The following is a 12,207-nucleotide window of genomic DNA, read 5'->3' as shown; positions in this document are numbered from 1 at the left end:
CCCATATTCAAGTTTAATTTCTTTCTTTCTTTTTCTTTTTTTTTTTTTGTTGGAGGGAGGAAGTCAAGGCAATTGGGGTTAAGTGACTTTCCCAAGGTCACACAGCTAGTAAGTGTGTCAAGTGTCTGAGGTCATATTTGAACTCAGTTCCTCCTGAGTCCAGGGCTGGTGCTCTATTCATTATGCCACCTAGCTGCCCCCAATTCTCCTTTCTTACACACACTGACCATGTAATCTTGGACAAGTCACTTTATTCCTCAGTGTTCTAGGTAATTTTAACACTAAAGTGAAAAGAGATGCCAGCCTGCATTGCTGGAAGAAGTTTCTTCACCTGGAAATTCTCTAAATTCATATAGTCACAGGTCCACTTCTCATTTTTCTCTGTTTTTAATTTTAAAGTGTAAGCCACCATAGTGATACCTCATTCAGTTTATTTTCTTAGGCATACAACTCAGGTTTTGCTGCCACCACTGATTTTAGGATAATTTACACATGATATGCATGTGTAAGAGCAGATAGACCTACAGAATTATGGATACTTCAGCATTTGAGAAATGTGCCAAAATAATTTATCATAAAAGCTAGCTTTTTTATAGTACTTTTTTAGTCTTTTTGGAGGGGGTAAGGCAGGGCAATTGGGGTTAAGTGACTTGCCCAAGGTCACACAGCTAGTAAGTGTTAAGTGTCTGAAACTGTATTTGAACTCAGATCCTCCTGAGTCCAGGGCAAATGCTCTATTCTTTGTGCCACCTAGTTGCTCCTTTTATGTAGCATTTTGAGGATTACAAAGTACTTTACAAATATCTGATTTAATCCTGTGAGGTAGGTGCTATCAACTCATTTCACAGTTAAGGAAACTGAGATAGTTTGAGTTTAAATTACTTGCCCAGGATTACATCAATAGTAATTTGAGACCAGATTTGAATTCAGGTCTTCTTTCCTCCAGCTCCAGTGTTCTCTTCATTGTGATACCTAGCTACCTAATTTCTAGAGATTTAGCCCATATGTACACAATATGAAAACAACCAGTGCTCATTAGTTATGAAGGCAACACTAAATAAATTTAAGAGCTAATTTCCTTGAAAAGTCTGCCAGTTCAGAGAAAGCTATCTGTGAAACAGGTTGTAATCATGAAAATTCAACCATCAGTGGAGTTGAACCTTGCACTTTTTAAACAGTTGTTTTTGGCATCATGTAGACAGGCCTGGGCTGGGAGAGCATATAGACTTAGATTTTAGTTCCCAAGGGATCATTAAATAACCACAGCTAAAAATAAAAGTTGAAAAAAAAGTACTGAAACTCACCAGAGTGCTTTGTCATGGGATTCATATTTTAGCAGTGAGTCATGTTTGGAGTTTGAATTACTGAGTATGATCCATCATTAGCTTTAGCAAAAGTACTGATAATGCATTTTTAATCTTTTGGATTCTGCTTGTGTGCTTGGACATTGTAAAAAATGAGTTCAGCAGATCTAGAACTCACCTTCTCAGAGTTTACCATTACAGATTCATAACACTGGTGGCAAACAGATATGTCCAGGGAAATGGGATTACTGAACAAAGATTGAAGAAGTAAACAGTGATTTATTATATTTGTAATAAGGTTGTTAAGCGCTGTGTGTAAGCAAAGGAGCAAAGGTGAGTGTGATACTAAGGGAAGAGGAAGTTGTGAGAAATGCATGCTTAGAAAAGAAACTGGACTGAAGGGAAGTTGCCATCTTTTTTTCCCCTAGGATCAGACTTTTAGAGCTGAAAAAAAAAAACCCCCCAGCAGGTTAACGAGTTCAAATCCCTTATTTGACAGACGAGGAAGCTGTAGAACAGAGAGGCTAAGTTTCAAGGTCCCAAAGCTAATAAGTTCCTTTACACTAAATTCTAATTTTTGAGAGGACTATATTCTTTTCCCAGAATGTTTAAAAACATTTGAATGAAATTCAACTAGGTTATTCAACAGAGATCTACAGTGGCTAGAAAGCCAGCACATAAAAATTCTATTATGTCAATCATGGGGCAGCGGTGTGTGTGTGTGTGTGTGTGTGTGTGTGTGTGTGTGTGTGTGTGTGTATGGGAACATAGAGAGGGAGAGATAACTATTATTGATTTATGGTATAGGTGAATCAATTTGAGAATGAGTTGTTATAATTGAATTCTGCTATATTTTGACATTTTCTTTTCATAAAAAAAGTTTTCTTTCACAAAAATGCTACTTAGATGCCTTTTCATGGCATAGAGGTGAGCCTGGATTCTTGACTGTACAAGGAAAGCTCAAATTCTATCAGACCTTAACAAAGCTAGAAAGGCTCCCAGTGTGAGCTCAGTGGCAGACTATATGCCTTCTGTTGAAGACATTTGTATGTTTGTTTATCTAACATTATTTTTGAATGTTTTTGCTTTGTCAGGTAGCATAATTGCAATTCCTGCTTTTTTTTTGGATTTATTCAATAAATAGCAATTTTTTCCATCCCCTCAGCTTTATTTTGTATATCTTTGTTTTTTTTTTCATGCATTTCTTGTAAGCAACAAATCACAGCATTTTGTTTTCTCATATAGTCTGTTGTTCTTTTTCATTTTATTGGATTGTTTAATCCATTCACATTTAAAATTATGAATTACAATTTATGTTTTCCTTCATTTATCTCAAATATATTTTTAAAGTTATGACTATTTCCCCCTCTTCTGACGTAAACACAGTACTGTTTCTTCGGTTACTTTACCTTAATTTTTTAGGTAGTCCTGCTCTCCCTCTCTCTCTCTCCCTCACCCTAGATTCCCTCCTCCTGATTGTGACCCCTTTCCCTTTTGAGTATTGCTTATTAGTTACTTTATCTCTACTATTTTTATCTGGTTATACATTTCTTTCCCTCTTTTTTTTTCCTTTCAGTTATTCAAATAGATTTCCCCCTTCCTCTCCTCCTCTTCAACTAGTCCTGTTCCTTAACATTTTAAATTTAATTTTTGCACCCGTTTTCAAAAAAAAATTTCTCTGACTCTTCATTATCTATCTTCTCTTTCTAGTTATTCTACATCCTCGTTCTCTGTTTCATGACCCCTATAATTATCTAGTCTCTCTCTCTCCCCCCCGCCATATTCTTATAATCAAACCTTCCAAGGTATCCATTCTAGACCTTTTCTTCTAGACAATTTATGCCACTGCCTTGTAGAATTTCCCCTATAGATTCCTGTTTTCTATTGTGCCTGGTCTCTTTCTCATCTCTTTGCTGTCTCTGTCCTTGACTGCAGAATTTATTCTCTCTTCCTTCATTTTTGTTTTTAGGGGTGTTAAGAAAAACAAATAATCTCTTCAATTCTGCTTTTCTTTCTAAAAATATTTCAAATTCTTCTATATTATTGAACATTCATCTCTTTTTTATTTTTGATTACTCTCATATTTGCAAGGTATTTCATATTTCAGCATCATTCTCCTGATTGCTTACAGAACTTATTGTTTCAGATTTGAGTGGTTAAATTTCAATATTGTGTATCTTGGGGTTTGTAGCATCATTTTTTTCTTTTTCTTTTCTGAAGGTGATCTGTGAATTCTTTCAATTGATATCTCATTTCCTATTTTCAGAAGTTCTGGGTAGTTCTCTTCTATTGTTTCCCCATTATGGGGTTAAGGGTTTTTTTGTCCTGTCATGTTTTTTGAAAGACCTGTGATCCTTAGGTTATCTTTCCATATCTTTTCTTTGAGATCAGCATGTTTTCCTTGCAATGAGCATGTTTTCTTTTAATGTTACTGTTTTTGGCTTCTTTTCTTCTATGTTAGTCTTTGTTTCTGTATATTCGCATTCTCAATCTATTGTTCACTCTTTGAGTTTTGGTTTTTTATTTTTTTGGTGAGACCTACAATTTCAAATTCTAGTTTTTCTATTTTGTCCATTATTTGGCTATGCAAGCCAAACATCCTGCTGTCAGAATTCTCATTTCTCTGTTGAGCCACTCAGGAACAGTGAATTGTGTTTCCATGTTCTCACATTCTATAGAACCCTCTGTCTCCTCCAGTGTTCGACCATTTTCCTTTATCTTCTGCATTTATTCATAGAGAGCTAAGTGGTACAGCGGAAAGAGTGCCAGGCCTAGAGTCAGGAAGGCCTGAGTTCAATTTCAGTCTCAAGACACTTACTAGCTGTGTGACCCTGGGCAAGTCACTTAACCCTGTTTGCCTTAGTTTCCTTGTCTATGAAATCAGCTGGAGGAGAAATGGCAAACCACTTTGCTATCTTTGCCAAGAAAACCCCAAAAGGGGTCATGAAGAGTTGGACACAACTGAAATGACTAAGCAACAATAATTTATTTATAGATGCTTGTACTCATTTACTAAATCTGGAGGCCATATTTACTTCAGTTGTTAAGGTTTTCTGTGCTGGTTTGTCTGTTATTGTGTTCAGATTCTTTGAGGTTTCTTTTCCCTGAAATCTCTTAGGTAATTTCAGTCTTCCCCCCACCCTGTTTTCCCCCTATTTACTGTCTGACTTTCTCCACTATGATAGTTTTTACCCTTAGAGCTGGATCTCAAAGCATATCAGCCTCTTCAATTCATAGTTCATCAGCCTAGGCTTCTGTCCCAAGTAACTTTTGGATGATCAAAACTGACCCAGCAGGATGCAGAGCTCTTTCTCTCAGGCTTGGTGGAGTGTTGCAGAAACATCCCTTCCTGCTCTGTCTGCTTCCCTTCACACCCTCCAACCCCAACCTCACCCCCATTCCAGTGTCCTGTCCCACTCTTTCTGTTCCTGGGAGGACCTGCTAGTGACCTGATCCTAGCATTTGAAAGAGCTCCCACACTGTTGCCAGGGGTTTGTTTGCCCTGGCTCCTGAATTTCAGAGCTTTGCAGAATTGGTACTATGAGGTATTGTCCCCTAGGCAGTTATCGCTCCTGTAGTTCTGGGGTTGTGTTGACTGTTTGTCCTGGTCTGGGCATGAGGTCTCCACAACACTATAAAGAGGGAGCCTCCCTTGGAGTATGAGCGGGTAGGAGTTTTTTGTGTTGTTGTTGTTTTTTTTTTTGTAAGCCTATGTTGGATGTTGGGGTCTGCTAGTGGGTACTTCTGGTAGTGGGAGGTAGGAGAGAGGTGCTGAGTGAACTCATGGTCAGTGAACATCATCATCAGCATAATTTTTTAAAGCCTTCTTTTGGATTCTGGGTGTCCTAGGCTATGAAGATAACTAATGATGCTTTATCTTTGATGCATATTTTCTGTTTCTGAGAGGTCATGGGGACCAGAGAAAATGTCTAGTCCTCCATCTTGTCCAGTGATGGATATTTTTTTTTCCTTTGGCCACAGAATAGACAGAAATACAAAGTGGCACTCTGCCCTGTTATCCCCAGTGACGGTGATTTAGTGGTGGATGCTAAAATAGAGAGTGCAAAGGATCATATGGGTCTTAAACTATCTAAAAACATGAATTTAAATGTTGATAGTCCTGACGTGTGATCTTTGCTCAGTGACCAGCAAGTTAGTACACTGCTAGGAGAAATAGAAACACACCTATATTGATACTAGTTCAACCCTTTTCAATTTGCAGATAGGAGACTGAAGTCCAGAAAGCTTGTGACTTGTGTAAAGGTCCCAATGTAGGCATCATTATCATCATACCAATAACTGCAGCAAGAGCAGCTGTGGCATTTATGTAACCTTTTAAGTTTTATAAACTGCTTTACATAGCTTATATCCTATGATCTTCCTGACTTTGAATTTTTATCCTCTTTTTAATCATGGGAAAAGTCATACTTAGAGAGGTTAACTGATTTACCTGTCATCACACAACTAGCCATCAGGTTTGGAGATGAGGTTTGAACTCCAGTCTCTCCTAGCTCCAGATCCAGAACCCATGTCTCTTGGATTCCAATTCAGTACTTTATCAGCAATATCAGTGCTGCCTTTTCTCATACTTTTCCAATTAAAAAAAAAAAAAGCAAAATAACTGAGCAAATGGAAACTTAATAAAAAAACAACCACTGCATGGTACCAAACCTCTCTATATAGTCCCAATTCTGTTAACAGGGAAAATTTATTGCTTATCCAGGCCTCTTGAAGGTTTGTTTGTTTGTTTGTTTTTCTTTTTTTGGAATTTTGTCTAAGTCATTGTCAGGCTCTTTTTCAGTTGGCTGGTAGTTTGGGGGAGATGAAATTCTTGTCACTTAATTTTACTATTTATTAATAGTTTTGGTGAAAAAAAAGTTTGGCAGAGGTATGGGTTGGAATTCTTATTTAAAATGAGGTCTGGAAAATTATCAGGAGGTTTCTTTTATGCAACTGATGCGTAAAAAGTACCCAAAAGCCGATGTAATTGAGGGATGGCTATAAATCACAGAACATATCACTTGCAGCTCTTCCTTCCTATCTCTGTAGAGATAAATAATCATCATAACTAGAGACACTTTCAAGTGAGATTAGTTTAATTTTTCTCAATAAGCAATATAATCTCTTTCCCACTACAAACCTGATTTTTACCATTGGAAAAGGACATTGTGGTATCATAAAGCTGTTCTGCCTTCAAGAGATTGGTTGAGGAGACACGTGAAAAGAGTACAATGTAGTGCTGAATTTCATTTTTTTTATTTCAGGAAAAAGCAAATGTGTATATATCTATACATATGACACAGGGCTCAAAAGAGAACCCTACAATGAATAATATATAATACTATTGATGAGGTTTAAGGGAAATTTTTTAAAATTACATTTAAATGACATAAAGGATTTAGCATAAAATCCAGGCATATCCTGCAGAACTTTGAAATTTTGTAATAACTTTGATAAGACATTGTAACATAGCCCACCAAAAATCCTGAGCCCCATCACACTTCATTTGGTGCTTAACCCCTGCTCTCTTCTGGGCAGGTTCTGACTCCCCTTTATTTGTATCTGTTCCTGTAGCATTATCTTCTCCAAGTAATGTTTTGCTAGAGTTGTTTTTATAGAACCAAAGTGTAAGCCCATATCAAGGTCTTAATTCATCATGAATCTGAATATTCCCCCCCTATCTTGGAGGCAAGATAAAGACACTTTGTTATCTTTCAGAATTCCTGATTTAGGATGATTTAATCATGTATCAATATGTTAGCTGTTCCTCAAACATTTGAGTGGGAGCTGAATTGGTGGAAAAATCTGAATAGAGCTCCAAGAACAGGTGAAATCATTGCAGTCTGACTTCGTTGTAGAAATTCATTGGATGAATGAATGAAAAAAGCATTTATTAAGCACTTACTCTGTGTCAAGCTGTGCTAAGCAGCAAGACTACAAATGAAAAAAGAGAGATGGTCCTTGCTCTGAAAGAGCTCACCCTCTAATTGGGGGAGACAGCACATAAAAGACAATTCAGATACAGAACAGATGGACTAGTGGGGAAGATATGATAACGGTCTGTCGGTGCTGCAGTACTGTGTATGGCAAAACCCAAGGGTCCTTAGGTTACATCAGAAGATCAGATGATAGTGTGAGGGATCAGTCTTCATCCTTCAAAAGTAGAAGGGCATGAAAACACCCAAATTGCTCTCAGTCATTTTCAGATAATTTTATCCCTTCCATTCTATCCATTGGCTTGGCAACAGAGTTCAACATAAATCACTTGAATCAATCTGATTAGCTTTACTTATTTATCACTTCCATCATTTTAAGAAGGTATTTATTAAATGGCTCTATTGTGCCTGAGTAAAACCTTATATAAAGCCCCAGGGGTGGGGAAGTAAGGGAGGGAGTTTTAGAAAATCAAATGATTTCATCTTCAGAGGGCTTTCCAAATATTAGCTAATTATGTGCAGTAAACAGGTATTATCTTTCTTAGTTTAAGGTTGGCACACTTGAGGTAAGAATATTAATGATTGACTCAGAATCTTAGGAGCAGAGAGGGTGGAGATTGGAGATCAGGGGCTGACTGGCAGCTCATCCTTGGCTCTGAGCAAGTTCTGAAAATTGTCCCCAGCCGACTTTCCTAGTTAAAATGGAAAGAGCAGACACAAGATAGCCTTAAAAAATGCAGGCAATGCTTTTATATTATTTCTTTAAACCAAAGGGGAAAAGCAGCTTTAATGGCACACTAGAAAAAAAAAACCACTTAGGCTTGCACCCCATCTCACATGAGCATTGTGAATACAAGGTAGGAAAAAGAGCTTTTCATAGTGTTACTGGCCTGTAGTGGCTCTGTTATGTAGGCTTAAGTGGCTACTGTAAGTGGGGGACAAGAGGCATGCATCTTCTTAACCAGGCATTTAAAATTCATAATGCAGACTAACTTTTAAATTTATGTAGATGAGATTTTATCACAATTGAGTCAGACAACACAAACCTATCAACTTTCTGTTTCTAAATTGAAATGGAAAATTCTCTTTCTTTATTACTTTCTTATCTTCTTAGCCTTTAAAAAAACTCATATCAAGATATTAATAATAGTTTAAATCATTTTGATAATCCCTTACAAGCCTTTTGCTGTATCTTAATGTGGCATGCTGAAAGAGGTTATCCTGAGACCCCATTGACATTTGGTAGCTCTCTAAATGATGTTTCTCATACTTTAGCTTTCATTTTAATTTCATGACATCTCCCATGCTGAGAGGAAGTCTGGTATAATATATAAAAATCTGACCCTTGAGTCAGGATTACCCAAGTTCAGGTGCTGCCCTTTGACACACAACTGCCTTCCTTGTCCCCTAACAACTAAGATTATAGGTTCCCAATGCAAACCTGCATTGCTGGAGGGGGATTTCTACATTAGAACTTCCGGACATTGATGACATCACAAATGAGGGCCTAGAAAACCGTTCCTGTTTTCTCCTACAATGTTGGGCCTGTGTTTTGTGCATCTGTGTATCCTTCTCAATATACCTAAACATTGTGTTTTACAAATTGTAAGTGCTTTCAGACGTGTTTATTGAATGAAAGAAAATGAATTTGAACCATCTAACTCCTTGCACATTTTGGAGCTAAGCTCTTCCATGTCATTAGGTAGGCATTCACACCTCACACAAACTTTTAAAAAATGAGAACAGTATTCTGAAAGCTAATCTCTTCTCTATTTGCATATTTGATTTCTTTCCAAAAGTAAGCCTTCATTTTTGTAACTAGAGTCTTAATGGAGTATGTATACCTTTATGCTCATTTAATTTATTAATACTCCCTTTCCTGGGGTTTAAAAAATATTTTCAGATGTTTAAGGTTGCCACTAACAGTTACCCCAAAAGGACTTGATGTAGATCAGTTGTCTGATAACTGGTGTGGTAGTGATGAACATGCTTGTTTGAGGTTATAAGATACATATTTGAGAAAGGCCAGGGATTTCCCCAGAGCCACTGAACAAACACTTGAAGTGGCATTTTCATTCTGACTTCTTGTCCTGATTGTTTTTGTTTTTGTTATACCACAGCATATTGGAGCACAATGAAAGAGTTTATTCCCAGACCTCAGGAGAAATTCAGCTGCACCCAGTGAGAAACAGAGCAGGGGTAGACAAAGGGCTGCATGAATGGTCTTGAAACATACGTGATTTTAGGTAAGTTTTCTGAACTGAAGTGTTTGGTGCACATTGGCTTTTAATTTCATTAACTCATTTATTTTGTGTGTCTGAACATCTTATTACAGTGTGTAACTATTTCTGTCCAACACAAGCAGTAGGATATTGGAGGATTTATTTTCTTAATGAAAATTCCAAGTAATACAACGCAGTACACAGTGTGTTTGTTTCGGAAATCAACAAAATGATACTGAATAAACTTTGTTGATAGGAAGAATCATGACCAGCTGCCATTTTAGCTGAGAATACCAGGGTTAACAAAACAAAGACTAGGAGCTGGTTCAAATCCTACCTCTGATACTTATCACTTGTTGGACCTAGGGCCAATCCTTTCTCCTAAGGGCTTCAGTTTCCTCCCATATAAAATAGATAAGATTGAGAGAGCTGGGCTAGCCTCAGCCCTAGACCTAGGATCTTACCACTAAGGGAGATGCCTTTCTTTGGCTTTGAATATCTGATAATCAGTCAGTCAGTCAGTCAGTTCATCTATCAGCAAGCATCTGTCAAATAACAACTATGTGGCAGGCACCTTACTGGTTACTTAGGTTAAGAAGACAAAAACTGGGACAGTATCTCCTCTCATGGAGCTTGCATTCTACTGGGGTGGGGTGGTGATAACATTTATTGAGAGATATAAGCAAAATAAATACAATGTTACAAGGGCAGGGTTAACAACTGGGGGGGGGGGACCAGGAAGGACATATTGAAAGAAGCAGTACATGAAATAAGCTTTGAAAGGAACTGAAAACTTTTAGAGGTAGAGATGAGGAGAGACAGAGATAGAGACAGTGACAGAGAGAGGAGAGACAGAGAGACAGACAGAGACAGAGACAGAGAGAGAGAAGATGTGGAAGTAGATCAGTTATCTTAGAGAGGTAGCACAGTGGATAGAATGGGGGGGGGGATGCAACTGGAGTCAGGAGGATCTGAGTTCAGATTTGGCCTTAGATTCTTATTAGCTGTGTGACTCAGAACAAGCCATTTACCCTCTGTCTGCCTCAGTTTCCTCATCTGCAAAATAGAGATAATATCTACTTTCCAGAGTTGTGAAGATCAAATGAAATAAATTTATAAATAAATTTTATTATCTGTCTGACAGATAATAGGCATTTGATAAATGCTTCCTTCCTTCCGTCTTATTTAAGGAGTAGACAGAAGGCTTGGTTGGAGCTAGCCAGCATGGATTTTAGTAAAAGAGCTGTGCATTTATTGTCAGAGGACCTGGGATTAAATCTGACTTTTCTCCTTACTAGCTGTGTGGCCTTGACCAAGTCATTTTAATTAGGTGCTTCCTAAGGACTCTCCCAGCTCTAGATCTGGTAATCTTATGTGGCTATTCAGCATGAAATGGGTGGGAAGGTACTTCTTATTCAGAGCATTCAATGCCCTTTACTCCTTGGGTGGCAACTTCAGCTAGTTGGAAGTGGTCAGATGCTGTAGGAAGGAAATAAACTATCCCTGAAACTAGTCATAGCAATAAGTATTAAAACTGTAGTAGATCACAAAAACAATTGTACCACCCTAGGTGCCCTTAGAACTGCTTCTGCCTCACAATGTATACAAGTAGTAAAATGAATTAAATAATACCAATTAATTTTTTCAATCATCACTCACATAATGAATGAATGTCTTGCCTTGGGAAATGGTTATTTGCAAAACTGTTAAGCTTTCCAGTTTAAACTTGTGGAGTTCCTTGCTACTACTGATAGTGATAATCCAGTCCTTTGCTAAGTGAGAAATTGCATTCTCTAAGGGTAATAATGTACCTCCATTTAGAAGATGGCAAGATGCAATAGTTACAGAATGAGCCTATTAAAAATGACAAAGAGGCTTCATTTGAGCTTTTGCTATTTCCTTTTATATAGGAAATCCATAGTTTCCCTGCTGCCTTTCATGGTGTAGATGGCTTACCTGCCACCCTTTCCCCCTGTGAAATCTGTAACTGCTGTTTATATTTAGTGGCATTTATTTTTCCCCGTATTTCTAAACATCCTCTTTCTGAAGCTGAGCTGAGAGTGACACTTTGAATGATGCTTGGATGTCACTCTGGTTAGCAGCTGGCTGCCTGCCTCTGAATGTGGTGCCTTATTTGGGTTTCACAACTGCATTTTTTCTCTTACAAATGTTAAATTATGAAGTGCAGGAAACCACATGAATGCAACATTAAGATAGAAAATTCAAACCCAATTAGGTCAGAAAATGCTAGTGTTAAAATTCTCTTGGTAACAATATCTTCCCTGAAATCAATGTGGAAAGCACATTTTACCTGTGGGCTGCTACAGTTTGGTGAGTTGTATGTGTCATAATATCCTCATCTCCATTTATGCTGCATCTGCACATGTTTTCCATATCATATTGAATCATAAGTTTTGGTCATGCTCCATTGTTTGCTGCCCTCCCTTCCCTGCTGTGGATCCAAATCCTACCCATCCATCAAGGCCTAACTCAAGTCCCTGGAATCTTGGCTGATTCTTCTAGTCCTCATTAATCTCCCTCTCCTTTGAACTCTTATAACCCACAGCCTATACCACATAATTTAGCACTTAATCATATACCTCTATATGTCTTCATCCATCCTTTGCTCCTTCCCTCCAGTCTCAAGAAGAGGTGGCCTTCCTTCTTATCACACTCCACATATTCTTGCTCTCATCCTATCTTTATGACACCTCATTCCATCTCTTGGTCTCTGTCTCTGTCTCT

General features: G+C 37.8%; 1 protein-coding gene across 7 annotated transcripts in view; it reads left to right on the top strand.

Moving 5' to 3' along the window:
- The window catches only part of ATXN1 (ataxin 1), a 530,883-nt gene that overhangs the window by 113,546 nt on the left and 405,130 nt on the right, over positions 1 to 12,207 (top strand). For 6 of the 7 annotated variants that reach the window (XR_011169127.1, XM_069092456.1, XM_069092451.1 and 3 more), the window contains one exon: positions 9,361 to 9,486. The exons of the other annotated variant lie outside the window; for it this stretch is intronic. The gene's annotated coding sequence lies outside the window, so the exon portion shown is untranslated. The remainder of the gene's footprint in view (positions 1 to 9,360; positions 9,487 to 12,207) is intronic. 7 annotated transcript variants of the gene reach the window in all.

Source organism: Petaurus breviceps, unplaced genomic scaffold (genome assembly GCF_028583685.1).
Source record: "Petaurus breviceps papuanus isolate PSGF00001 unplaced genomic scaffold, PetGlider_PUasm1.0 190, whole genome shotgun sequence".
Taxonomy (NCBI): Eukaryota; Metazoa; Chordata; class Mammalia; order Diprotodontia; family Petauridae; genus Petaurus; species Petaurus breviceps.
Note: the sequence above shows the minus strand (reverse complement) of the source record. Positions and strands in the feature narration are given on the sequence as shown.